Source organism: Oryza glaberrima, chromosome 7, assembly GCF_000147395.1.
Source record: "Oryza glaberrima chromosome 7, OglaRS2, whole genome shotgun sequence".
Classification (NCBI taxonomy): domain Eukaryota; kingdom Viridiplantae; phylum Streptophyta; class Magnoliopsida; order Poales; family Poaceae; genus Oryza; species Oryza glaberrima.
The window spans coordinates 3,882,953-3,908,718 of NC_068332.1; the positions used below are offsets into that span (position 1 = coordinate 3,882,953).

The 25,766-nt window shown below is 45.0% G+C and overlaps 1 non-coding gene across 1 annotated transcript; it reads left to right on the forward strand.

Annotated features, from left to right (window-relative positions):
• Positions 1-23,077: 23,077 nt before the first annotated feature.
• Positions 23,078-23,149, forward strand: TRNAG-GCC (transfer RNA glycine (anticodon GCC)). Its single transcript has one exon. It is a non-coding gene; the product is annotated as a tRNA-Gly (tRNA).
• The last annotated feature ends 2,617 nt before the right edge of the window (positions 23,150-25,766 follow it).

A 25,766-nucleotide genomic window follows, 5' to 3' on the forward strand; every position in this document is an offset into this window, starting at 1 on the left:
GGGCTGTGGTGGGGATCGTTGTTTTGGAATCACTTGTTTGATGACTACCAAATCGGACTAGGAAAATATTGAAAAATCGCATGAGCGAAGAAAAATCGCGTGGACGGACGAAATTGGACTTAAAAAATCACGGGGATGAACGAAACGGACTGTGACGACATGAAAAATACGAATCTTTTAATTAGTACTAGAAAAAAAATAAATATCCGCGTGCATTGTAACGGGTAAAATTTTAATTAGTTAAGGTACTGAAAAAAAATATTGTAACGGATAAAATTTTAATTAGTTAAGGTACTAGGAAAAAATATACGTACGTTGTAACGGGTAAAATATTTTTGAATCACTATACATTATACGATTTTTGCTACGTTATATACTTTTTTTTCTTTTTTAGTTTTGGACCGAAAGCCCATTCTTTTTTTTCTTTTTAGTTTTGGACCGAAAGCCCATTCTTTTTTTTCTTTTTCAGTTTTGTATCGAAAGCTCATTTCTAGTTTTAGACCAAAAGTCCATCTTTTTTCTTTTCCAGCCCTAGCCCAATATGCTACCCCCCTCCGCTCGTCCTGACTCTCCCTGCCCAATCCACAGGAAGAGCCGTGGGTCTAGCTCGCACGTCTTTAATCTGGTCTAGCTCGCACGTCTTTAACCTTCAGGATACGGTGCTGTCACGACCGGAATTAACCCAACGGGCGTTCCTTACGTGCGTGTATTATTCCTTGTCCCAGGAGGCAAGGTACACCAAAAGTTGATACAATTCAGAGTTTAACAAGCGGAAGCGTAAATAGTTAATTTATTACATGGGCGGCGAAGGCCCAGCACACACGAAGACAAACGGAAAACAGCGGAAGACTAGGGCGACGACCACAGGCGCTTAACGACAGGCACGAGCTAGACACCAAAGCCTTCATCTTCTAGGAACTCCTCTTCTGGGTTTGGGAAAAATTGAACAAGACTGAGTACAACCACCGTACTCAACAAGACACACCCACGAGTGCAGAATAAATGCAAAGGAGTACAAGGGAGTCATAATATAGGGGGTTAGGGTTTGCAGTAAACAGCATTAAAAGACACTTAGTTGCTCAATGCTACTTTGTAAACATGATCTTAAAGCTACACAATATTATTAAACAAGGCCGTGAACCCACACGAACCTGCCTTAACCCAAGGCATACAATGATTCAGACCAAACTGGCAACCTGACCCTGGGTCCCAGCTCGTCCCAAGCCAACCCAGGCTAACCATTCCACATTTTAGTTGTTAAGCAGGTTTTAAGAATTTAAAACACTAACTTGGGTACATTGCTAGGCTTGCCCATAACCGAGGGCGCGGCTATTCGAATAGGTTATACTCTGATCAGAGGTGTACATCTTTACCCACAAGACACGTCTTCCTCACGTGTAACCACGTGGCACATACCACCACGGCATACGGATGGAAGACATGACATAGTTTCCAACCCATCCTAGCCATAGACAAGAGTACCGACCCAACCCCACCTACGGCCGGAACCTCCGGGACAGGTAGGCAGGATCAAGCCCCTAGCAGCAGGACACCAGCCCTGTGCCATGACATCTCGACTACCGGGCCGCAGCTGGTGTAGCCTTCATTTGTCCTAGAGATGTCCATCGACCCCCGACTTCATCCATCTCCATCCGTGTACTTTTGTTTATAACCAGACTGAGCCACAAACTAAGCCTTACCCACTAGACATGTGGAAGTACGATAGTGCTTTGCAACAGAGGCCCGAAGACCGGTCCTTATGTGGCCGAGGTGCTACTATCAAAACCATGCACCCCGAGCCCAGCCTAAAACCATTTTGAAGATTTTGAATAGAGGGGGAGGTGTGCGTCCAATTCCACCATAATCCAACCATTCCATAGTATCCAAGTGATATGAATATTCCCAAAGTCTAAAGTTATAAAATCACCTAATGTTGCCTAATTAAACAGCGAAGCATCTACCTAAATTCATACTAGTGGAACCATGAATAGAGTACCCACTAGTTGGGGTTTTGTTTATTCTAGGGTGAACAAGGTAATAATAACAATAGCAATTATAATAAGGTCATAACAAAGGTAAATAGGCATGGCTAAATAAAACAGTGATAACGCGGGAATTTAAATAAAGCGATAATGCATTAATTTAAATCAAAATAAATTTATAAACTGGGATTCAATATGCTCAAGGATGATTTGACTTGCCTTACTCGCTTTCCCAAACGTCGGCTTCAACCTCCAGGTAGAGTGGATCTTCCGAAGCTGCAGCGTCTACACGACCAACGGAAAGGAAAAAGGCTTTTACTCTAATAAACTCCATATAACAAACAGGAACAAAGCACAAAAATGGGTTCTTAGACTTCTTAAGGAAAAATTAGAGACTTGAACGGTCCAATTCCGAGTTCAAATGGCCAAGTTATGGCCATTTGAAGTTTATATGCTCTTTGAATATTTGCGAATTTCTTGATTTAAATTTTAATTTAAAAAGGGTTTACTGCGTCAGCCGAGGGGAGAGGGCGCGCGGACCGGGTCCACGGGAGTGGGGCCCACGCGGCAGCCTCACGGTCCACGGTGGACCGGGCGCACCCGGGCTCACACCGTCCGGCGCCGTCGGCCCCACGCGTCAGCCGCACCCGAGGGCACGGGCGGCTGACGGCTGGGCCCCACGCGGCGGCCACACGGCGCGCCCGGAGGCGGCCATGTCGGCGTGGCCGGCGGGAGGCGGCGCGCCCGCGCCCCTATGGTCGCCGGCGGCGGCCATAGGTACGGCGGAGCGGCGGCCAAGAGAGGGGAAGGGAAGGGGGGAAAAGAGGCGGCGGTCCACGGCTCACCCCGGGTCGACGGCGACGACAAAGGAGGCGGCCGGAGTGGAGGGAGGCGGTGGCGCGGCTCGGGTGGACGGGGACGACGGTACTCCGGCGGTCGGCGAGCTCGGCGAGGTGGTGGACGGGGTCGGCGGCGGCGCGGCGAAGCCAGAGGAGACGACGCCGAGGCGGGGGACGGTCCCGGCGAGCGGAGGGGGCCGGCCGGAGGTTGTCGGCGACGGTGGAGAGAGAGGACGACGGCGCGAGCTCGATTCCAGCGAGGAGAAAGGGCGGCGAGTGGCGGAAACGGACGGGGTAGATGCGGGGAGGGTTTAAATAGGGTCGGGAGTGAGAGAGGGCGGCCGGCGGGGAAGGAAACCGGCGCGGGAGATCCGGCCGCCATCAATGGCGCCGGCGAGATTTGCGGGAGCAAATCCGGCCATTTGAACGTGGGAGAGAGAGGGAAAAATGGGGGGAAAGGGAGAGGGAATCACGGGGAATATTTCCCCCCATTCAATTGCACGCAGGAACGGTCGGGGGCGGCGGGATTCGCGGCGGCGACGGCGCTAGGCGCGGGCGGGGCGGCGGGAGCGGCGGGAGGAAGGGGATAATGGGTGGGCCCCACCTGTCAGCGAGGGTGGCGGGCGGGCCCGCCCGTCAGCGGCGCGCGCGGGGGAAGGCCAAGTGGGCCGCGGGGAGAGGACAGAGAGGGGGAGGGAGATGGGCCGGATTTGGCCCATGAGAGGGGAGGGGGAATTTTCAGGGTTTTTCTTTTTATAAAACCTTTTCAACTTTGTTTATTTCTTAATAATTATTATTTGTGCTCTGAAAATTCCACTAAAATTTATTTACACATTTTAGGCTTTTAGGAAATATACAAAAATCCTTCAAGCCTTATTTGACTTTTAACTTTGCACATTTTAATTTTTGGAGGCTTTCACAAGGATTTTAATTATTCTAGGCATAATTTAAAGGGTATATTTTAAGGTCGTTTTGGGACGTGACAGGTGCCGTGCCCTTACGATGCTGGAGACCTTCTAAAATTGGTTGTGATCAATCCACTTGATCTTCTCTTTCCGTTTTTTCTAAAATCAGAGCGAACAAAACTCCTAATAAAAATGGTCGAGGAAGCTTGCCGGCCAGCCATCATCATCAGCGACAGTTAAATGTGATTAAATGCGACCAATTAAAACTGAATTGAAGGGGAAAATCATGGGAAAAATAATGAGGGAGAAGGGATCGATTTTTACAATCAATTGTAGGAGAAAACGTATGAAGAGACAAGATAAACGTGACCTGGCAAAGGATAAAGACGGCGATGAAAAGAAAACCCAAAACCACATGCGTAACACCCTGAAAATTCGACCAACAAAATCAAAACCCTAAAATACCGACCTTCAAAAAAACTTTTTAAATAAATTGCATCATGTCGGATTTATTCGCCTATTTTATTTGGATTTTATTGCAGAGTTCAATTAATCGCAAATAAGAATAATTAATTAGGAGTAAATCCTAGAAAAGAATTTGACAAATAAATAATTGAAGTATAATTTAAAATAAAGATTAGGTGAGGATAGAAATAAGTAAAATGATATCGCGACCGTCTCTATAGCAATTAAATTTAATTACGATGGAATAAGAATTGGCCATAATTAAAATTTAAACAATAAATAAATAAATAAATATGGGTGGTAACAATTTTTGATGAACCTTCATGAGGATTTAGTGCTTAAATTTAGTTAACATCTAACTAAGTAAAAAGTAGAATTTATAGGATTAAAATTGTATAGGGGATAGGCTAAAATAGGGTTAAATAGGATCTAGCACTGTTCATTGCATGGTAGGTGCTCGATGAGGTTCCCTAGCCCTGCCCCCTCCTCTGCCGCGCGTGCCTAGCTGCCCCGACCCCCGCGCCGCCGTTGCCCTCATGCCCCGAGCCGCCGCGCGCCCGTCCCGTCGCAGCTGCCGCCTGCGTGCCATCGCATCCCCACCCGTCGCCCTCGCGCCTGCGCACCGCCGCACACCCGTCCCGTCGCCGTCGCGCCCTCGCGCCCCGAGCCACCGCGCGCCCGTTCCGTCGCCGCTGCCGCTTGCGCGCCGTCACATCGCCGCCCATCGCCCTCGCGCCTGCGCCCTGCCCCGCGCCCATCGCGTCGCACTGATCCCCGTGCCGCTGCACACGTCGCGTCGCCGCTGCCGCCTGTCACACCGCGCACCGCTCGCCCGTCGCCGTCACCGCCTCGAGCCCCGCGCGCCGCACCATCCCGTCGCCCATTAACTGGCCACCCCTCCCCGCGCCCTATATAATTCCCCCCCTCGAACGCCATTCCACCCCACACCACCCCACCTCCTCTTCCCCTCCCTTCCCCGTTCTTCCCCCACCCCACACCATGATTACATACGAGTCCCTAGTCAATTATGACAAATGTTTAGAAATGCTATTCTACAATCATGCATACTCATATTTATCAAAATGCTTTATGCTTAGGCAATTACCTTTGGGAAGGTAATTGAGATGCGACATGTAGAGATATGAGCGCCACATTGCCATGATATTGATGACATGATTTGTGAAAGAAAAATAAAATGAAACAACTATTTTCGACTAGGGCGGATGGAGGATTTGAGTGGTATCCGGAAAAGACTAGTGCCATTCCTGGTCAATTAAGGACCAAACCGTGAAGTTAAGCATGAAACGACCGCCATACAACCACACTTCTCGTATGGGTATAGACCTAGCGGAGTAGATAGCTGAGCGGAGGCAGTATCCATGCATAGTGGTTTCTCATTGAGTGAGGCAGGTGCGTTATGGTGGGGCAGCCGTTGAGGTAGGGCCGCGAGGCGTGCCCTACATCGGTGTCGCCATTGATAACACTGCCATGAGAGTGTGAGAGAGAACTTAATGTGTGTGTGAGACTTCTTTCCCCGGAACGCCAAAACTCCTCACAATACTAGAAACATGGACGCCTAGAGTGTATGAGGATGTAAAGTTCATAAAGCGGGTACTGGCAATGCGAGGTTATCAAAAGACTTTGCCGTGATGCGTCACATGTGTTGGGATGAGGCCCATGTGTTGGGCAGTCGCGGAGTGCGAGTAAAGTGTATATCCACTGCAGTGTGAGTAAACCAAATCTATTCAAATAGTCGTGCTCACGGTTATTGAGCACAGGCACGTGTATTACACTTGGCAAGACTCTAAATTCCTAACTTGTGTGGATGGGATATTGCATGATGATTTTTATGCTGTTGGAGCCACTTCCTAAGAGGAGGGAAGGTGGACGTCCTCAGAAAACCATGACGACCCAATAACGGGAAGCTATCCTTGGGATCACAATGGATGGTGGACAGAACCGTCGTTGTTTAATGTGAACACTGGTACTAAAATTTCATTAGTCTATGGTAGGTCTTAGGCTTGTGAAAAGAATTGCGAAACTTGCTTTCCACAAAAGAACCATAGCTATTCCTTGAATACCCTCTATCATGTGTATTATTGCTGTGGTGGCTTGCTGAGTATGGTTGGTACTCACCCTTGCAATATACAAACTTAACCAGAGTTCGAAGATGATGCTTCGGAGGATCCCTACGCTTATTACCAGGAGGGTGATGAAGACGATGGTGCTCCGTAGGTCTTAGTTACGGTCGTTGCCTGTGGCAATGGCATGCCGCTGCCTTAACTCCGCTGCCTTATCTACTTCTGTTTTTGGCATGTATTCCGGATCGTTTGATCCTATGTTCTAAGACTATGCCTGCGGGCTTATAATGTAATAATTTGCGCTAGACTCTTGTGTATGTGCACTTGGTATTTCAGCTATGAACTCGTGTGTACCAAACTACTTGATCCAACGAAATGGTACTGTTTACACGATTGATTCCTGTTATAAAAACGGGGTCCACAGAGCAGGTATCAGAGCCATACGACTGTAGGAAAAGACCAAATGGCGCCCCACCCCTTTCTAGTTGGCCAAGGGAGAAATTCCCATTTAGCAAATACTTTCAAAAATAAAAACACTATGTTTACAAAACTCCATGTGCTTTTCATCTTACTCTTGTCTACTTTCTTTACATAAATGAGTTTTACTTTTACCTGACTTTGGTTTTTTCTTAAAATTAGATGGCAAATCAGGACTCGTACGCTACATGGGAGATGGAGGTACCACGTGCACAGGGGTTCGTTTTGGAGTTGCACCGTATGATGAGGTGTTTGAGGTACCCGAGGTTCCCTATTATCAGGTGAAGCAATGTGGATTTGGATGGGAGGCACGAGCTGACGTGAAGCCACGAGTTCCTTCAGGGGTAGACTACAGTTTCCTGACGCGCTACCGTCGCGACTTGCCCGAGAACGCGATGCAGGACGCAGCCCGGGAGGCATTCCACCAACTTAGCTCTATTCCCCGAGCTGAGTTGGCGAGTACCGAGTTTGCTCATCACCCATTCCGGGAGGAGGGCAACTCTGTCTGCACAGTCCAGGACACACCTTGCTGCTACAACCCGATGGGCCGAGGCCGTCGATGACTGCTACGAGGAGGCTCTGTTAGAGATCGATGACCAGTAGAGGCATTTGGGAGAGTTGGAGACCGAGGTGACTGACCTCACAGTACAGCAGCTACAGCTAGAGGAGGAGCACCAGGCTTGGGGCAGTGAGATAGACTCACTGAAGGCACATCTCCAGGTCCACGGCGACCAGTACCAGCAGCTATCTGATCAGTACAATGATCGCCGCGGGATGATGGATACACTCGAGGAGCAGCTGAGAGAGAGCCAGGAGCACGTCAGCCAGCTTGAGGAGCAGCTGAGAGCCGCTACAGTCAGCACCACAGGAGCTTCTACTTCCACAGCAGTAGGGCGTGACCGCTACTTCTTCCTTACCCCGTCGTACCCGCCAGCGTTCCACGCTCTGTTGGGGGAGGTTGATATGCTAGCTACCGAGTCAGGACCCTACCCGTCGGACCCGACAGCGACGCAGCCGCCAACCACAGAGGCCGCGCAAACCCTAGTGATCCCTACTCCCTCACCATAGCCGGGTTCCAGTTTGGAGACTCCGATCCAGGTCGACTTCAGGGCAGAGGGGACCGACACTGAGCCAGAGATAGAGCCGGACATCACCGACCCTTCAGAGGACGAGACTCCTGTCCACCGCATCACCTTTGTCGGAGGCCCTCGCACCCTCAGCACCGCTCGCAAGAGCACACGACCCCCGGGCAAGAAACCCAAGCCAGATCCGGAGGCCACTACCTCTGAGCCGTGGGGACTCAGATTTGCACGAGCTAGCGACTACCCGCTCCCTGCCCTAGGATCCTGCGGATGGTTGGACGACTAGACTGGAGGTCTAATGCAGCTTCGCTCTCGCTTCAGATGGTTTTTGGACAGCGCGGGACACGCACCCCCCCTTACCCACCTAGACTGATGAGTAGTTTGATGATTAGTTCAATGTAGCTTTTGGATGAACTCTGTTTGGACTGCGTATATGTGCAGTCGATTGCATCATGATTTATGTACTATTTGTGGAACTCTGTGATGTTCTTTATGATATTATTATTGTTGTGTTATGAATGAGTTTATTCCACCATGCTTGCTAAACAAAGTTCACATCAAAACAACTCCCTTAATGGGATAAAACTATGTGGGTTAGTTAGGAAATTGGGTTACTTACCCAATCGATCTACACAGATGGCAAGCCGACGTCGAGCGTCAACCAACAATGAAGAAACTCAAGCACCCGACCTAACCACCCTGGCCGGAGTTATGGCTACTCAAACCCAACTTCTGCGAGCCATTGCAAATAATCAAGGCAACCGTGGAGGATCAAGCTTTGGAGAATTCATGAGGACTAAGCCACCCACCTTCGCCACAGCTGAAGAACCTATGGATGCTGAGGATTGGTTAAGGATTACTGAGAAGAAGCTAACCCTCGTTCGAGTGCGTGATGCCGATAAAGTGATCTTTGCAATAAACCAACTGGAAGGACCAGCCGGAGACTGGTGGGACACCTACAAAGAAGCCCGAGGAGAACATGCTGGAGAACCAAACTAGGAGGAGTTCACTACGGCCTTTCATGACAACTTCGTGCCTGCCGCTGTGATGCGTATGAAGAAGAATGAGTTCAGGAGGCTACGTCAAGGAAATACCACTATGCAAGAGTACCTGAACCGTTTCACCCAACTGGCGTGCTATGCATCGGGAGATCTTGCTGACGAGGAGGAAAAGATCGACAAGTTCATCGAAGGTTTGAACGATGAACTGCGTGGACCCATGATTGGGCAAGACCATGATAGTTTCCAGAGTCTGATCAACAAGGTCGTTAGGCTGGAGAACGACCGGAAGGTTGTGGAGCACAATCGCAAGAGGAGGCTTGCCATGAATCGCCCGCCTCAAGTTGCATCTCAGCATCCTAAAGGAGCTATTCCATCAGGATGGAAACCTATGGTGGTGGCAACCAATCGTCCCGCCGCACCTAGCAAGTTCCACAGGCCGGTTACCACTCAGAACCGAGCACCTGCACCGAATCAGGCCGCAACTGGAGTAATGAGGCCAGGAAGTTGTTTCAACTGTGGAGAGTACGGGCATTTCGCCAACAAATGTCCTCATCCAAACAAGACACCCATTCGCACTGGAGCTAATGCAACGGTCATTCACGGGACTGCTACCCCAACAGCTGGAAGGGGACTATTTAGGACACCGCAGACCAACAGGACCGCCACTAGCTATGGACGAGGGCAAGTGAACCACGTGAGAGCTGAAGAAGCCCAGGAAGATCAGGGCGTACTAATGGGTACGTTCTCTATCAATTCTACCACAGTTAAAGTTCTCTTCGATTCTGGTGCATCGCATTCATTCATATCCTTGGAGTCAACAGCTCAACTTTGGTGGGACTTAGGAAACCTATGATAGTACACTCACCTGGGGGTGACGTAACCGTAAGCCATGCTTGCATCGATGTACCTATTCATCTTAGGGATGTGGTGTTTCCCTCCAACCTTATGGTTTTGATACCTCAGACCCTTGATGTTATATTGGGCATGGATTGGTTAACAAAGAACAGAGGAGTTATTGACTGTAGACGTAGAGAAGTTTCCCTGACCACACCCTGGGGATCAGATATGAGAACAACTATGGATCAAGATCCTAGACTGACCGAATGTGCCGGAGGCATATTTACCATGCTACCCATGAAAGGAATGCCCGTAGTTCAGCGATTCCCCGATGTGTTTCCGGAAGATTTACCTAGAATGCCACCAGATCGTGACATAGAATTCGTCATTAACCTAATACCCGGGACTGCCCCTATATCCAAGAGACCATATCGGATGCCGGTCAATGAGTTGGAGGAACTTAAGAAGCAAATTAGAGAGTTGCAAGAGAAGGGATTTGTGCGCCCCAGTTCATCACCTTGGGGAGCCCCAGTGTTATTCGTAAAAAAGAAGGATGGTAGCATGAGAATGTGTGTGGACTACCGCTCATTGAATGAAGTAACTATCAAGAATAAGTATCCCATACCACGTATTGATGATCTTTCCGATCAACTTAAAGGAGCTAAGTTGTTCTCTAAGATTGACCTTCGATCAGGATACCACCAACTGAAGATTAGGACCAGAGATATACCTAAGACCACGTTTTCAACACGCTATGGATTGTATAAATTCACAGTAATGTCGTTTGGGTTAACCAACACCCCGGCATACTTTATGAATCTCATGAACAAAGTGTTCATGGAGTACTTGGACAAGTTTGTGGTAGTGTTCATCGATGATATTTTAATCTACTCCAAAGACGAGGAAGAGCATGCAGTGCACTTGCGTTTAGTGCTTGAGAAACTTCGGAAGCATCAGCTATATGCGAAATTTAGTAAATGTGAGTTCTGGTTGAAAGAAGTCACCTTTCTAGGCCACGTGATCTCAGTCGGTAGAGTAGCAGTGGATCCTACTAAAGTCGAGGTTGTTACGGAATGGAAGGCACCCAAATCTGTGACCGAAATTCGGAGTTTTCTAGGATTGGCCGGGTACTACCGGAGGTTCATTGAAGGGTTCTCTAAAATAGCCCGACCCATGACTCAACTACTAAAGAAGGAAAGGAAGTTTGCATGGTCGGAACAGTGCCAGGAAAGCTTTGAACAGCTCAAGGAAAAGTTGGCCTCTGCACCTATTCTAGTTCTCCCCGACAATCGGAAAAACTTTGTTATATATTGTGATGCATCAAGGCAAGGACTAGGAGGAGTACTGATGCAAGACGGAAAGGTTGTGGCCTACGCATCGCGACAACTGCGACCACACGAAGAAAATTACCCTACCCATGACCTAGAGCTAGCGGCCGTGGTTCATGCACTGAAGATTTGGAGACACTATTTGATTGGAAATTATTGTGATATCTACACCGACCACAAAAGCCTGAAATACATTTTCACTCAGTCAGATCTTAACTTAAGGCAAAGGTGATGGTTGGAATTAATCAAGGATTACGATCTGGAGGTTCACTACCATCCAGGCAAGGCAAACGTTGTAGCCGACGCCTTGCGTTGCAAGAGCTATTGCAATCATCTAAGACTGGAAGGAATGGCCCCTGAGCTTAAGAAGGAAATGGCTCAGCTGAACTTACATTTAGTTCCTCATGGTCAGATAAATACCCTGGACATTCCAACCTCTTTTGAGAACCCAAATAGGGAAAGCCCAAAAGGACAATGAAGAAATCCAAGAGGTGAAGGACCGCATGGCTGCAGGGTTTGCAAAGGAATTTTCGATCGATGAAAAAGAGGTCTTGTGGTATAAAAAGAGGATCTATGTACCCAAACAGGGTGGACTGAGGGGATTAATTCTAAAAGAAGCGCACGAATCGGCATATTCATTGCACCCCGGAAGTACGAAAATGTACTAGGATCTGAAGGAAGGATATTGGTGGCCCAACATGAAGAGAGACGTGGCAGAATACGTAGCACTCTACGACGTATGCCTGAAGATGAAGGCCAAGCACCAGCGACCGGCAGGTTTGCTGCAACCCCTTAGGATTCCTGAATGGAAATGGTATGAGATATGTATGGATTTTATTGTTGGATTGCCCAAGACCGCAACTGGTTACGATTCCATTTGGGTGATCGTGGATCGACTCACCAAGACGGCGAGATTTATTCCGGTCAAGACGAATTATAGTGGTGCCAAGCTAGCCAAGTTATACATGACCAGGATAGTATGTCTTCATGGTGTACCTAAGAGAATTATATCCGATCAAGGCACACATTTTAACTCGCATTTCTGGGAGAAATTACATGAAGCCCTAGGAAGTTACCTTGCCTTTAGCACAGCTTACCACCCACAAACGGATGGTCAAACAGAGAGAACAAATCAGGTCTTGGAGGACATGTTAAGAGCTTGTGTGTTGGATTTTAGCAAGGATTGGGAGAAATGTCTGCCCTACGCTGAATTCTCCTACAACAACAGTTTCCAAGCTAGCCTGAAGATGTCGCCAAATGAGGCATTATTCGATTGACAATGCCGTACCCCACTAATGTGGTCCGAGACTGGAGAGCGTGCCGTGTTTGGACCTGACATAATCAAAGAGGCCAAAGAAAAGGTTCGCCTAATCCGTGACCATCTAAAGGTGGCACAATCACGACAGAAGAGTTACGCTGACACCCGGAGAAGACACCTAGAATTTAAGGAAGGAGATTATGTATATCTGAGGGTTTCTCTGATGACAGGTACAAAAAGGTTTAAGGTCAAAGGAAAACTAGCACCGAGATATGTGGGACCTTTCCAAATCATGGCTAGACGAGGAGAAATTGCCTATCAATTACAGCTACCCGAAACCATTGCCGATGTGCACCCAGTCTTCCATGTGTCTCAATTAAAGAAGTGCTTGAGACGGCCGGAGGAGCAAGCTCCGTTGGAAGAAATCCATATTAGCAACTATCTCACGTATCCGAAACACCCAGTTAGGATATTAGACAAAGCTGAAAAGAGAACTAGAATCAAAGTGTGGCGTATGTACAAGGTGCAGTGGAGTAATCACACTAAGGATGAAGCCACTTGAGAAAGTGAAGAATTCATGAAGACAGAATATACGCATCTGTTCGACAACCGGTAAGAAATCTCGGGACGAGATTTATTTAAGGGGGGTAGGTTTGTAACACCCTGAAAATTTGACCAACATAATCGAAACCCTAAAATACCGACCTTCAAAAAACTTTTTAAATAAATTGCATCATGTCGGATTTATTCGCCTATTTTATTTGGATTTTATTATGGAGTTCAATTAATCGCGAATAAGAATAATTAATTAGGAATAAACCCTAGAAAAGAAATTGACAAATAAATAATTGAAGTATAATTTAAAATAAAGATTAGGTGAGTATAGAAATAACTAAAATGATATCACGACCGTTTCGATAGCAATTAAATTTAATTCCGATGAAATAAGAATTGGCCCTAATTAAAATTTAAACATAAAATAAATAAATAAATAAATAAATATGGGTGGTAACAATTTTTGATGAACCTTCATGAGGATTTAGTGCTTAAATTTAGTTAACATCTAACTAAGTAAAAAGTAGAATTTATAGGATTAAAATTGTGTAAGGGATAGGCTAAAATAGGGTTAAATAGGATCTAGCACTGTTCCCTAGCCCTGCCCCCTCCTCTGCCGAGCGCGCCTAGCCGCCCGAGCCCCGCGCCACCGTCGCCGTCGCGTCCCGTCGCCGCGCCGCCGTCGCCATCGCGCCCTCGCGCCCCGATCCGCCGCGTGCCCGTCGCGTCACCGCTGCCGCCTGCGCGCCGTCGCATCGCCGCCCGTCGCCCTCGCGCCCGTCCCGTCGCTGTCGCGCCCTCGCGCCCCGAGCCACCACGCGACCGTCCCGTTGCCGCTGCCGCCTGCGCGTCGTCGCATCGCTGCCCGTCACCCTCGCGCATGCGCCCTACCGCGCGCCCGTCCCGTCGCGCCGAGCCCCGTGCCGCCGCGCACGCCGCGTCGCCGCTGCCGCCTATCACACCGTGCGCTGCTCGCCCGTCGCCGCCTCGAGCCCCGCGCGCCGCGCCGTCCCGTCGCCCATTAACTGGCCACCCCTCCCCGTGCCCTATAAAATTCCTTCCCCCCCGGACGCCATTCCACCCCACACCACCCCACCTCCTCTTCCCCTCCCTTCCCCCTTCTTCCCCCACCGATGTTGCCGCGTCGCCGCCTTGTGTCGCTGCCGCCGTCGCCGTCGCCGCCGCCGTGCGCCGCCGCCCTTTCCTTCCCCCCCTCCCCCCCCCCCCCCCCCCCCCCCCGCCTAGCCGGTCTCGGTAGGCAGTAAGAGGGAGAGAAGGAGAGGAAACGGGAGCAGAGAGAGGAGAAGAAGCCGAGAGAGAGAGAGAGAAAGAAAAGAAAATAGAAAAGAAGAGAAGGAGAAATAAAAGAGAAATTAGGGGAGAAATTAAGGAGGTTTAGAAATTAAAATAATTGGGGTTTAATTGTAGATTACTTTTAGTTGTAGAATTGCAAAATTTTACATAATTATAGATTATTTTTGGTAATTCCTATGAGTAATCAATTCGCGGTAGAAATTCAGATTAATTGTTAAGAGCTATATATTTGCGTTGAATTCTTAGGGATGTACTTTTAAAACACAAAATATCTTAGGTTGAGTAAATAAAAATCGGAATAGTCATATTTCGCGAATAATGTAGTTGATATAGAATTCACCTCTCGCGCTCGCTTTTTGATTTGGTTTTTATTGGATTTTATTTGAATTCTAATTGAATTCAAATTATTTTTCCCGCACGTACTTTTAGACCTCGAGGGAGTTGCGGATCCAAGCGAGGATCAAGACCCGCAGGACTACGAGCAAGGCAAGTCATCACTATTCCTTGAACATGTTGATCCTAATTGCGAAATTATTTTGCTTACAAATAAAATTGCATATAATGATGAACATCCTACTTGTGATTATGCCCTGCCTTGATTATTGTTTACCCCTTAAATCCTTGTAACCATGATTACCTATGAGTCCCTAGTCAATTATGACAAATGCTTAGAAATGCTATTCTAGAATCATGCATACTCATATTTATCAAAATACTTTATGCTTGGGCAATTACCTTTGGGAAGGTAATTGAGATGCGGCATGTGGAGACATGAGCGTCACATTGCCATGATATTGATGACATGATTTGTGAAAGAAAAATAAAATGAAACAACTGTTTTCGACTGGGGCGAATGGACGATTTGGGTGGTATCGGAAAAAGGCTAGTGTCGTCCCTAGTCAATTAAGGATTGAGCCATGAAGTTAAGCATGAAACGACCCCCGTACAACCGCACTTCTCATATGGGTCTAGACCTAGCGGAGTAGATAGCTGACTGGAGGCAGTATCCATGCATAGTGGTTTCTCATTGAGTGAGGCAGGTGCGCTACGGTAGGGCAGCCGTTGAGGTAGGGCCGCGAGGCATGCCCTACATCGGTGTCACCATTGGTAGGACTGCCATGAGAGTGTGAGAGAGAACTTAATGTGTGTGTGAGACTTCTTCCCCGGGAGCGCCAGAACTCCTCACACTGCTAGAATCATGGACGCCTAGAGTGTATGAGCATATAAAGTTCATGGAGCGCGTACTGCCAATGTGAGGTTATCAAAAGGGTTTGCCGTGACGGGTCTCATGTGTTGGGACAAGGCTCATGTGTTGGGCAGTCGCGGAGTGTGGGAAAAGTGTACATCCACTGCCGTGTGAGTAAACCAAATCTATTCAAATAGTCGTGCTCGCGGTTATTGAGCACCGGGACGTGTATTACACTTGGCTAGACTCTAAATTCCTTACTTGTGTGGGATGGGATATTGCATGATGATTTTTATGCTGTTGGAGCCACTTCCTAAGAGGAGGGAAGGTGGACGTCCTCAGAAAACCATGACGACCCAATGACAGGAAGCTATCCTTGGGATTTCAATGGATGGTGGACAGAACCGTCATTGTTTAATGTGAACACTAGTACTAAAATTTGATTAGTCTATGGTAGGTCTTAGGCTTGTGAAAAGAATTACGAAACTTACTTTGCGCAAAAGACCATAGCTATTCCTTGAATACCCTCTATCATGTGCATTGTTCATGTGGTGGCTTGCTGAATACGGTTGGTACTCACCCTTGCAATATACAAACTTAACCAAAGTTCGGAGATGATGCTTCGGAAGATCCCTACGCTTATTACCAGGAGGGTGATGAAGACGACGGCGCTCAGTAGGTCTTAGTTACGGTCGTTGCATGTGACAATGGCATGCCGCTGCCTTAACTCTGCAGCCTTATCTACTTCTACTTTTGGGATGTATTCCGGATCGTTTGATCCTATGTTCTAAGACTATGCCTGCGGGCTTATGATGTAATAATTTGTGCTAGACTCTTGTGTATGCGCACTTGGTATTTCAGCTATGAACTCGTGTGTACCAAACTACTTGATCCAGAGAAATGGTACTGTTTACACAATTGATTCCTGTTATAAAAACGGAGTTCCACAACATGCCCTTTCTGCGTAAAAAAACACCCGACTAAAAATATCCGGAGGACCATAACAAACCGTATGAAAAAATCCAAAAATAAAAAACCGGAAAGGAAGAAAACGACGAAAAAATATCCGGACGGAGAAAAAAAATGGCTTTACAATTTTTCTTGTTATATAGTATTATATACCAAAATATAAAATTAAAACCGATTCAAATACAGATGATGTGTCAATATCAGAAATACATCTTTAATTTTTATAATAGTATAGATAGAGAAGAGATAGAGAAGTAGAGATAGAGGTAGAGAAGATTTTGGACGGTGTTTCTTCTCTTTGTTTTTTTCGGCCCCTTTTCTTGCTGACGGCGTTTTGGCGTTTTCTTGTTTTATTCTTTTTTGCCATTTTTTACTGACGCTGGTTTTTTTGTTTTATTCTTTTTTGCCCTTTTTTTTACTGACGCTGGTTTTTTTCCGCCGTTTCCGTAGGTACTGCGTAGAATCGGAATCAGATAATTTTTTTTCTTGCCGTTTTTAGTTGACTGTGTTTGGCTTTTTTCTTTTTACCTTTTTTTGCGGGCTTTATTTATAGATGCCGTTTTTTAGACGGATTTTTTTTATCGCCGGTGGTTTTGAATCGGAGTCAGACTTTTTTCGCGGGGAAGTACGATCGATTCCCCACTCCTCTCTCACCATTTTTTCCGTGATTTTTCCTTCGATTCACACTACTACCCAAAAGGTTTTCCTGTGCGGTCGAACGGATTTTCGCGTGCGGAGCTTCAGCCCGTCTAAAGCACTTCGTCTGCGAAAATCACTATTTATGCGTGCGAGCGGCACAACCACATACGAAAATCCGATTTTCGCGTGCGGGTGCATATGTCGCCCGCACGAAAAAATAAAAAATCGAAAAAAAAAATTGAAAAAACGACACCCTAACCCTAGCCGTCACCACTGTCGCCACCTTCCCGTCGTCCTCGCCGTCGTCGTCACGTAACAAAATTCCCAAAAAATACAATTGAAGCAATTGACAAGCGCCGACGAGCTTTCCTCTGGACTGGTGAAGACGCGTGCTCCGGAGCCAAATGCCTAGTTGCCTTGTCTGCTGTCTGTCAACCAAAGGAATTCGGTGGCCTGGGAATCAAAAATCTTCAGCTGCAGAATGATGCATTACTCCTCAAGCGTCTATTCAACCTCTACCGGGTAAATTCCTCCTGGTCCAATTGGCTCTGGTCAGAAGCAAATTCAAATTCTAAATCGCTTGTCGAGCTCAGCAAGCTTGGACCTCACTGGCATTCTATATCTAAGGCCATTCACAGTGCAAGTTATGGTCTAAGGACACCTATCCTACAATGCAAGCACCCATAGTCAGGGTACCAAACCCACAGCCGGTGGACCCCACGAAAAGGAATCATCGCATCGAGTAGTTACTTCATCGCCTCCACTTTTCCTGAACTGCCCTCGCCTCCTCTCCTCGAGTACTACTCGCGCGGTCTCGTCTCCTTCTCCTCCCTCGCAGCGACGCCGACGGGAAGCGGCAGCGGGAGTCGTCCCCGGCGGTGGCGGCTGGAGCGGCGGCGGCGGGAGTCGTCCCCGGCGATGGCGGCTGGCACGGCGTCGGAGGGAGGCGTCCCCGGCGGTGGCGGCTGGAGCAGCGGCGGCGGGAGGCTTCCCCAGCGGCGGCAGCTGGCGCGGCGTCGGAGGGAGGCGTCCCCGGCGGCGGCGGCGGGAGTCGTCCCCGGCGGTGGCGGCGGGAGGCTTCCCCGGCGGCAGCGGCTGGCTGGCGAGACAGGTAGGAGGAAGGAGGCGGTGGACGCCGTTCTTGTTCTTTTCTGTTCGTTTTTGTTCTTTGGGTTGTTGATTTGTTTGCACCACCTTGATTTCTTTGGGTTCTTGATTTGTTTCCCCACCTTGATTTCTTCCAGTTCTTGATTAACAGGCATGGATTTGATTGGGAAAATCTTGGGATATCGGTGGAGCGGACGAATCGGTGGCGGGAGGAGGAGATTAGCCGCGGGATTGGTTTTTCGTGCGTGAATCGGGGATTTCGCCTCGCGGCCGCGGCCCGAGGGCACGATGCGCAGAAGAACCGACGCCCACAGCGCACGCGTCGCCGCTTTTCCTGGCTGCGCGTGCTCGCGTCGAAGCGTGGTACCGCGTCGCTATGTGTGGGGACGAGGGACCAAGCGTGGGCGCGATTCCTGCCTCCACCTCAGCGAAACGCCTCCGTGGCGCGGTGTAGCACCGATCCAGGGTGGAGCACTGTGAAAGGCCTAAGCTCTTGCCCAACCAGAATGCATGTCAACAATGGACTTCGCACATCCTTTTGGAATGACTGCTGGCTCACCAACAAATGCTTACGCCTACAGTACCCTGCTCTCTTCTCGCACTCTCTCTCCTAGGCGGCGTCGGTTTCTTGGACGCTTTCAAGGTCCATCCGTTCTACTCTGGCGCCGCGACTGTCCACTGCTGCTTCACAGGAGCTGTCCCAGCTTACAATGGCTTTGCAAGGTGTTTCCCTCTCTGAGGAAGAGGACCTCAGATTCTCGACGCTTTCACAACAAGGGGATCTCACTGCTAGGGGAATATACCATGCCCTATTGCCTCCGTCAGTAACGGATCCAGTTCACACCTTTATCTGGAAGAATGCTTCACCTCCAAAGGTTAAATTCTTTGCATGGTTGCTCTCAAAGGATCGATTGCCAACTGCCAAAAACCTATTTACCAAAACAATCCTGCAATCACCTCAATGTGCAATCTGCCAGACAGGGGAAGAAACGTCAGATCATCTCTTCTTCATGTGCCCCTTCGCATCAGCTTTTTGGACGACAATCAGAGTTTCACCTAATGTGACCGAAGTGAGCAACATCCATCTCTTAGCCCGGCCACCTAACATACCTTCAAAACACTACAAGACCTTCTATCTCCTCTGCTTATGGGGTCTCTGGAATCACAAACATGATGTCGTCTTCCTCGACCTCCAACCGTCAGTCCAACGGCTGATTCTACGCTGCAAGGAAGAATCATTCCTATGGGCAGAGCGTCTTAAAGTTAACGACAGATTAGAGGCTGATGTTTGGTCCAATATTTTTTGAAATAGTCTGTCTTCTCTACATCCATAATAGCTAGCCTTAGGGCTGATGCATGTACCCCCCCCCCCCCCCCCCCCATGTAAACTCAAAACTGCTTTTCAATGGAAGATTCAGGTGGGGAACCTCTCCCCTCCGGTGACTATTCCAAAAAATCCGGTCACCTTTCCTCTCCTACTTGCACAAGCCTCTTCTTTCTTCTGTGTTGCCCTCCGATTCGCCTCCAGAAGCTTGGCCGGCCCCGGCAGACCCACATTTATCATCACCATGGCGCTATTCCTTTATGAAACTCATGCACGTGTCGACGGTGTGCCACCGTTTCGCTCATCACTTCCACGACTTTGGGCCGCATTGAAGGAGCGATAGGGCTTCCCGTCCTATTACCTAGCTAGCCCAGCCACATTACCTCTTCCCTAGTCATTCGATTTGGGGAGGAAATTGCGGAGCCATCGTTTTGAAACGACATACTATTTGCTAATGAAAATTAATTTGTGAATAAAACCTTTATATACGTATTCTTAGCGATCTAAAAGTAAAGACTGTAAAAAAAAAACTTCGATGAGAAAACCTCAAATCAACTCTAAACTTAAGGTTGAAAAATTTAAATTTTGGCTGATAAGTATAAGCATAAACGAAAATATGAAGCCTTGGTGTCTGATCTCACGGGAGAGAATCGTTGCCCCATCATGACACCTCCACCAAAAGCCGAGATCGTAGCACATCAAATTAAGAGAGAGTGCATGCGCCACGAGTATACCGGCCGCCATGCAGCGTGAGCAAGGCTAAACGGAGGCCCGTCTTCGTGAGCTCGAGGATGATGGTGCGTGGGAAGGAGATGTGATGCGAGGAGATTTAGGAATGAGGAATGGAGGAGCAACAATGGTGGCTGTGAAGGCCAATCTACTCCCTGCATCCCAAAATATAAGATATTGTATCCCATTCAATTAAAATACCTTATATTTTGGGATAAAGGGAATAGATCGTTATGTTTTGTATTTGTATTTATGTTGACGTTTTAACTGTGTTTGTGCCGGAGTGAAGTGTTTCAACTAAAATCGAAAGGCCTCATCTTTTCAGCTAAAATTAAATTTCAACCTTAAATTTGAAGTTAATTTTGGGGTTTTGTCATTGAAGTTTATTTTTCAGCCTTTGCTTTTAGATAGTTAAGAACACGTATATAAAAATTTTATTTACAAATTATTTTTAATTTGCAAATATATCGTTTGACTTATTCCACGAATAAGCGAAACGATAGGGCCGTAACTGTGTATCATATTTTAAAATATGAGCTTACGAATGCTTTTTCAGTATTTGTAACTCAACATGTCATACGTGGGACTGGGAGTAAAATATCTGTTAGTGTTTCAATTTTTTTCATTTACTTTTTTTTAGTGCACTTCACCTCCTAAGATATTTCATCCATCATCCATGTGTCTGCTACTCTTTTCGTCCTAAATTCTAGTACTGGGGACGGATGGAGTATGTTGCTTCGTTACTTTCTTGTTTCTAATTGAATGTCAACGATTTTTTTATACAAGTGCACATGTTGTATGCCTGAACTAACTTTAACTTTACCAAAGAATACATGAAAAAGCAGTGAGCCAACAAAGTACGACGGATCGGACGGTTGCACATTAACGGAATCTATTATTATATTATTAAATGAATAGAAAAAGGAGCCTCCACGTTCGCTCTCATGGTCTAAAAATTCTCACATTAATTGGAAAAAAAGAAAAGGCAGAGTCCATATAGAAATACAATTTAGAAATAGTTGAAATTCGGAATTAAGAAATAAGGAATATTAGAAGTAGAGTATAGAGTCAATATAGGAATTTAAAACTAACTGAAACTCATAATAAACATAATAAAATAAAAGGTAGTGTTTAGAGTCCGTATAAAAATACAATTTACAAATAACTAAAATTCGAAATTAAGAAAAACATGGGAAGAAGAGTTTAAAGTCAATATAGGATTACAATTTAAAAGTAACTGAAATTTGAAATTAAAAATTAAAGAATATTGAAAGATGAGTTTAGAGTCCACATAGAAATACAATTTAGAAATAGTTGAAATTCGGAATTAAAAAATAAGGAATATTAGAAGAAAAGACTAGAGTCCATATAGAAATACAATTTAGAAATAGTTGAAATTCGGAATTAAAAAATAAGAAATATTAGAAGAGGAGACTAGAGTCTATATAGAAATACAATTAGGAAATAACTGAAATTCAGAATTAAAAATAAGGAATATTAGAAGTAGAGTATAGAGTTCATATAGAAATACAATTAGGAAATAATAGAAATTCGGAAAATAAGGAATATTAGAAGTAGAGTATAGAGTTTATATAGAAATACAATTAGGAAATAATAGAAATTCGAAATTAAGAATAAGGAATATTAGAAGTAGAGTATAGAGTCCATGTAGAAATACAATTAAGAAAAAAATAGAAATTCGGAATTAAGAAATAAGGAATATTAGAAGTAGAGTATAGAGTCAATATAGGAATTTAAAACTAACTGAAACTCAGAATAAACATAATAAAATGAAAAGTAGTGTTTAGAGTACATATAAAAATACAATTTATAAATAACTAAAATTCAAAATTAAGAAAAACATGGGAAGAAGAGTTTAAAGTCAATATAGGAATACAATTTAGAAGTAGCTGAAATTTGAAATTAAAAATTAAAGAAGATTGAAAGATGAGTTTAGAGTCCACATATAAATACAATTAAAAATAATAAAAAATCAGAATTAAAAAAAATATTAAAAGACGAGTCTAGAGTCCATATAGGAATATATATTATCGACGTTTGATGTCACGATTCCGGTATTTTCATAGTATGGGGATCGTTGGTACCAGGGTATATGCGAGATTGTAGTAAAGAGATGGGGACGAGGATTTTTATACTGGTTCGGGCCCTAAATTTTCAGGCAATAACCCTACTCTTGTTGGCCGAAGCCGATCGTTGCTCTTATTCACCATAATCACACCAGTACAATATTTGGGGTAGCCTATCTAACTGTTGTCGACATGGCGATCTGAAGTGCTGACTCGTAGTCGACAACAGGGTAGTCTTCCTCCTCGAATCTGCATCCGGCGAGATTAAAGACAACGCTATATCTCTCCTGACGGTATCCGTAAGTACCGTAGGGGACTAGCTATGCTTATCTCTGAAGTCGATATCCGACGTCTTATCTTGGTGTATGTTGGCTTGCATATTGATTTATGTCTTGATCTATTGTTCCGTGTCCCCTCTCCTCCTCGGGGGCCCTGTATTTATACCCATAGGTGTCCTCTTGTTCAAGTAGAACTAGGGAGACCGATATGGATACAATCCGAGTAGTCCTTGTCGTTTCCATGTAGAACTCTATTTATCCTTCCTTATGCGGGATTCCTCCTATATTCGAAGGTTGTTTCCGTATAAAACATGATATGTGGTGGGTCCTACCGAGATTTAGTCAACTACTATTAGGTATATGATATCCATAACCTTGACATATATAATTTACAAATAACTAAAATTTGATATTAAAATAATTAATAACTAAAATACAATAGGAATATTACACATTAGTAGTTTCGTAAAATTATTGTAAAATTTAAAATTATGTTGTCATTGTAATATATTTTAATATAAGAAAACATATATTCTATTATACAAGAGAAAATATAATGATGCTAGGTGTGTAATTTGCGCGGAACAACATGCTAGTCGTTGTTTATTTAATCAGCCATAAGCAGACTAGCAAGGCACCAGTGGTCTAGTGGTAGAATAGTACCCTGCCACGGTACAGACCCCGGGTTCGATTCCCGGCTGATGCAAATGTTTTGTTATTTTGGTCTTCATTTTTCCTGCTGCACTCACCAAGAAGTTTTTATGTATTTTTTGGTCTTCATTTTTTCTGCTGCAAATAATTATTAAACAACTTACTACTCTCGTTACTCACCGAGAAGTTCTTTCAGATACTCATACGTACTCCATAAGGCTGTTCAGTTGTTGCACCATTGCTGTTTCGCACACGAGTACGCGACCGGCGTTCTCTGTTGAAAATCACGTCAGAAAACGAACCTGAAACACGCCGGCAAATATGTACTCCCTCAGTCCCATAATATAAGGGTCACATCCCTCCAAGCTCCCTTATATTATAGGATGGAGGGAGTACTTGCATACTCTATCTATCCCATAAAAACCGATATAATATCAAATGTGACACATCTTAATACTCCCTCCGTCCCCTAATATAGGGGATTTTGATATTTTACTTGCACTGTTTGACCACTCGTCTTATTAAAAAATTTTTGAAATTATTATTTATTTTATTTGTGATTTAATAATTTTAAATTTTTTTTAATAAGACGAGTAGTCAAACAGTGCAATCTATATCAAAATCACTTATATTAGAGGACGAAGATAGTACTCCAAGCTCCCTTATATTATAGGATGGAGGGAGTACTTGCATACTCTATCTATCCCATAAAAACCGATATAATATCAAATGTGACACATCTTAATACTATCTTCGTCCTCTAATATAAGTGATTTTGATATAGATTGCACTGTTTGACTACTCGTCTTATTAAAAAAATTTTAAAATTATTAAATCACAAATAAAATAAATAATAATTTCAAAAAATTTTTAATAAGACGAGTGGTCAAACAGTGCAAGTAAAATATCAAAATCCCCTATATTAGGGGACGGAGGGAGTACTATCTTTTTTATATTTACACAAATTTTTTTGAATAAGACGAGTGGTCAAACAGTGCAAGCAAAATATCAAAATCCCTTATATTAGGGGATGGAGGGAGTACTATGAATTAGATTGAGTCACATTCAAAATCTAGAATTTGTCCTTGCAAAAAAAAAATCTAGAATTTATAACATTTGATACTAATTTGTTTTTTTAAGGTACACCAAACCACAAGCCACCAACCATACTCCGTATAACGAATCTGGACAGAGGTATGTCCAGATTTATAGTTCTAGGATGTGTAATATTCAGTACTGGTTGAGTTTTTATGGAACGGAGGGAGTACGAAATAAACTCTGAATAATAGCAGTAGCAGAGGACCTGTCTAGATCGTCGCCAAAATATCTATTGAATGTGTAGCTGTAGCAGTAGCAAAATTGTCAAATTTTTTGTTAGCATGGATCAAATGTGTTGTTGCGAAAAATTTTTAGGTATTAGCAATGTTTGATAAAAAACCAAATGTATCGACATATTTATCAATCTTATAAAAAAATAGTACGATTTAAAATAACATTAATCTTAGATCGTACAGTATATACCCAGGTGCAAAACGTCACTTGCTATTGCTGGCATAAACACTGTAGTCAACAAAGCAGCTGATGCTGACACGCGCGCGCAGCTCTGGATTGGGTACACAAAGCGATGTCTCGAGAAATTAATGTCAGGTTGTGTTTAGTTGACACTAAAATTAGAAGTTTGATTGAAATTGGAACGATATGATGGAAAAGTTGGAAGTTTTTGTGTAGGAAAGTTTTGATGTGATGGAAAAGTTTAAAGTTTGAAGAAAAACTTTGAAAATAAACACGTCTCAGGTGGTGGTTCTTTTACCGTCGCTGCTTTTGATTGAAATTTCGGTCTTCGCTCAATAAATTACAATCAATTATTAAAAAAATTACTCAATAATAAGCACTCACATGAAGCAAGCACAATCTAATATGCATCAATATGGACAAATACCCTACAATTATTGAATCCTATTTGCTTGCTTGGCTGGAGCTTTTGGACCTTCCCCCTCGTGTGAAACACTTGCTAAAAGGAGGATGAGTTGATTATTATCAGGACATCGTGCGTAATGCGTTTCTGCCTGCCTCGCAGCCCCGCACAAGAAAGAGATGAAAGTGGAATTGAGGATGTTTATAGGTAGATTTTGCACAACGCACCATTACCACCGGCGATGTCACCGACACCGACGGCTATATACCAGCAGAACTAGTATTTGGAGATAAAACGTGTGTGAAAAAGTGAAAACAACTTATTTTGGGATAAGAAAAATATTTTATTTATTTTGAATTTTGATACGGTTTGACGAAGTAGCCTACGCCTTCAAGAGTCGAATGATGCGACATTTTTACCTCATTTCGAGGCTCATATCACAAATATTTCTTTAGAATATTACTATCTATTTCATTCAATAGAGAAGGTTGTACGACACATGAATATGATCGGTAGGAGTATCTTTGCCTTGTTCACATGGCCTACTCCTACTGAATACCAAATAGTTAGCAATTCTAGCAAACAAACGCTCCCAATCTCTCTTCAAAAAGAAAAAGAAAAACTCCAAAAGCACCTTTTTGGCCTCCATTCCAGCAACCGTTCTTGTCAAATGTTCACCAAAGTCCAAATGATCCCTATTTCCGGCAGTAAAAGAACCTGACGCCAGCTAATTTGGAAAATTCCACCAATATGTGGG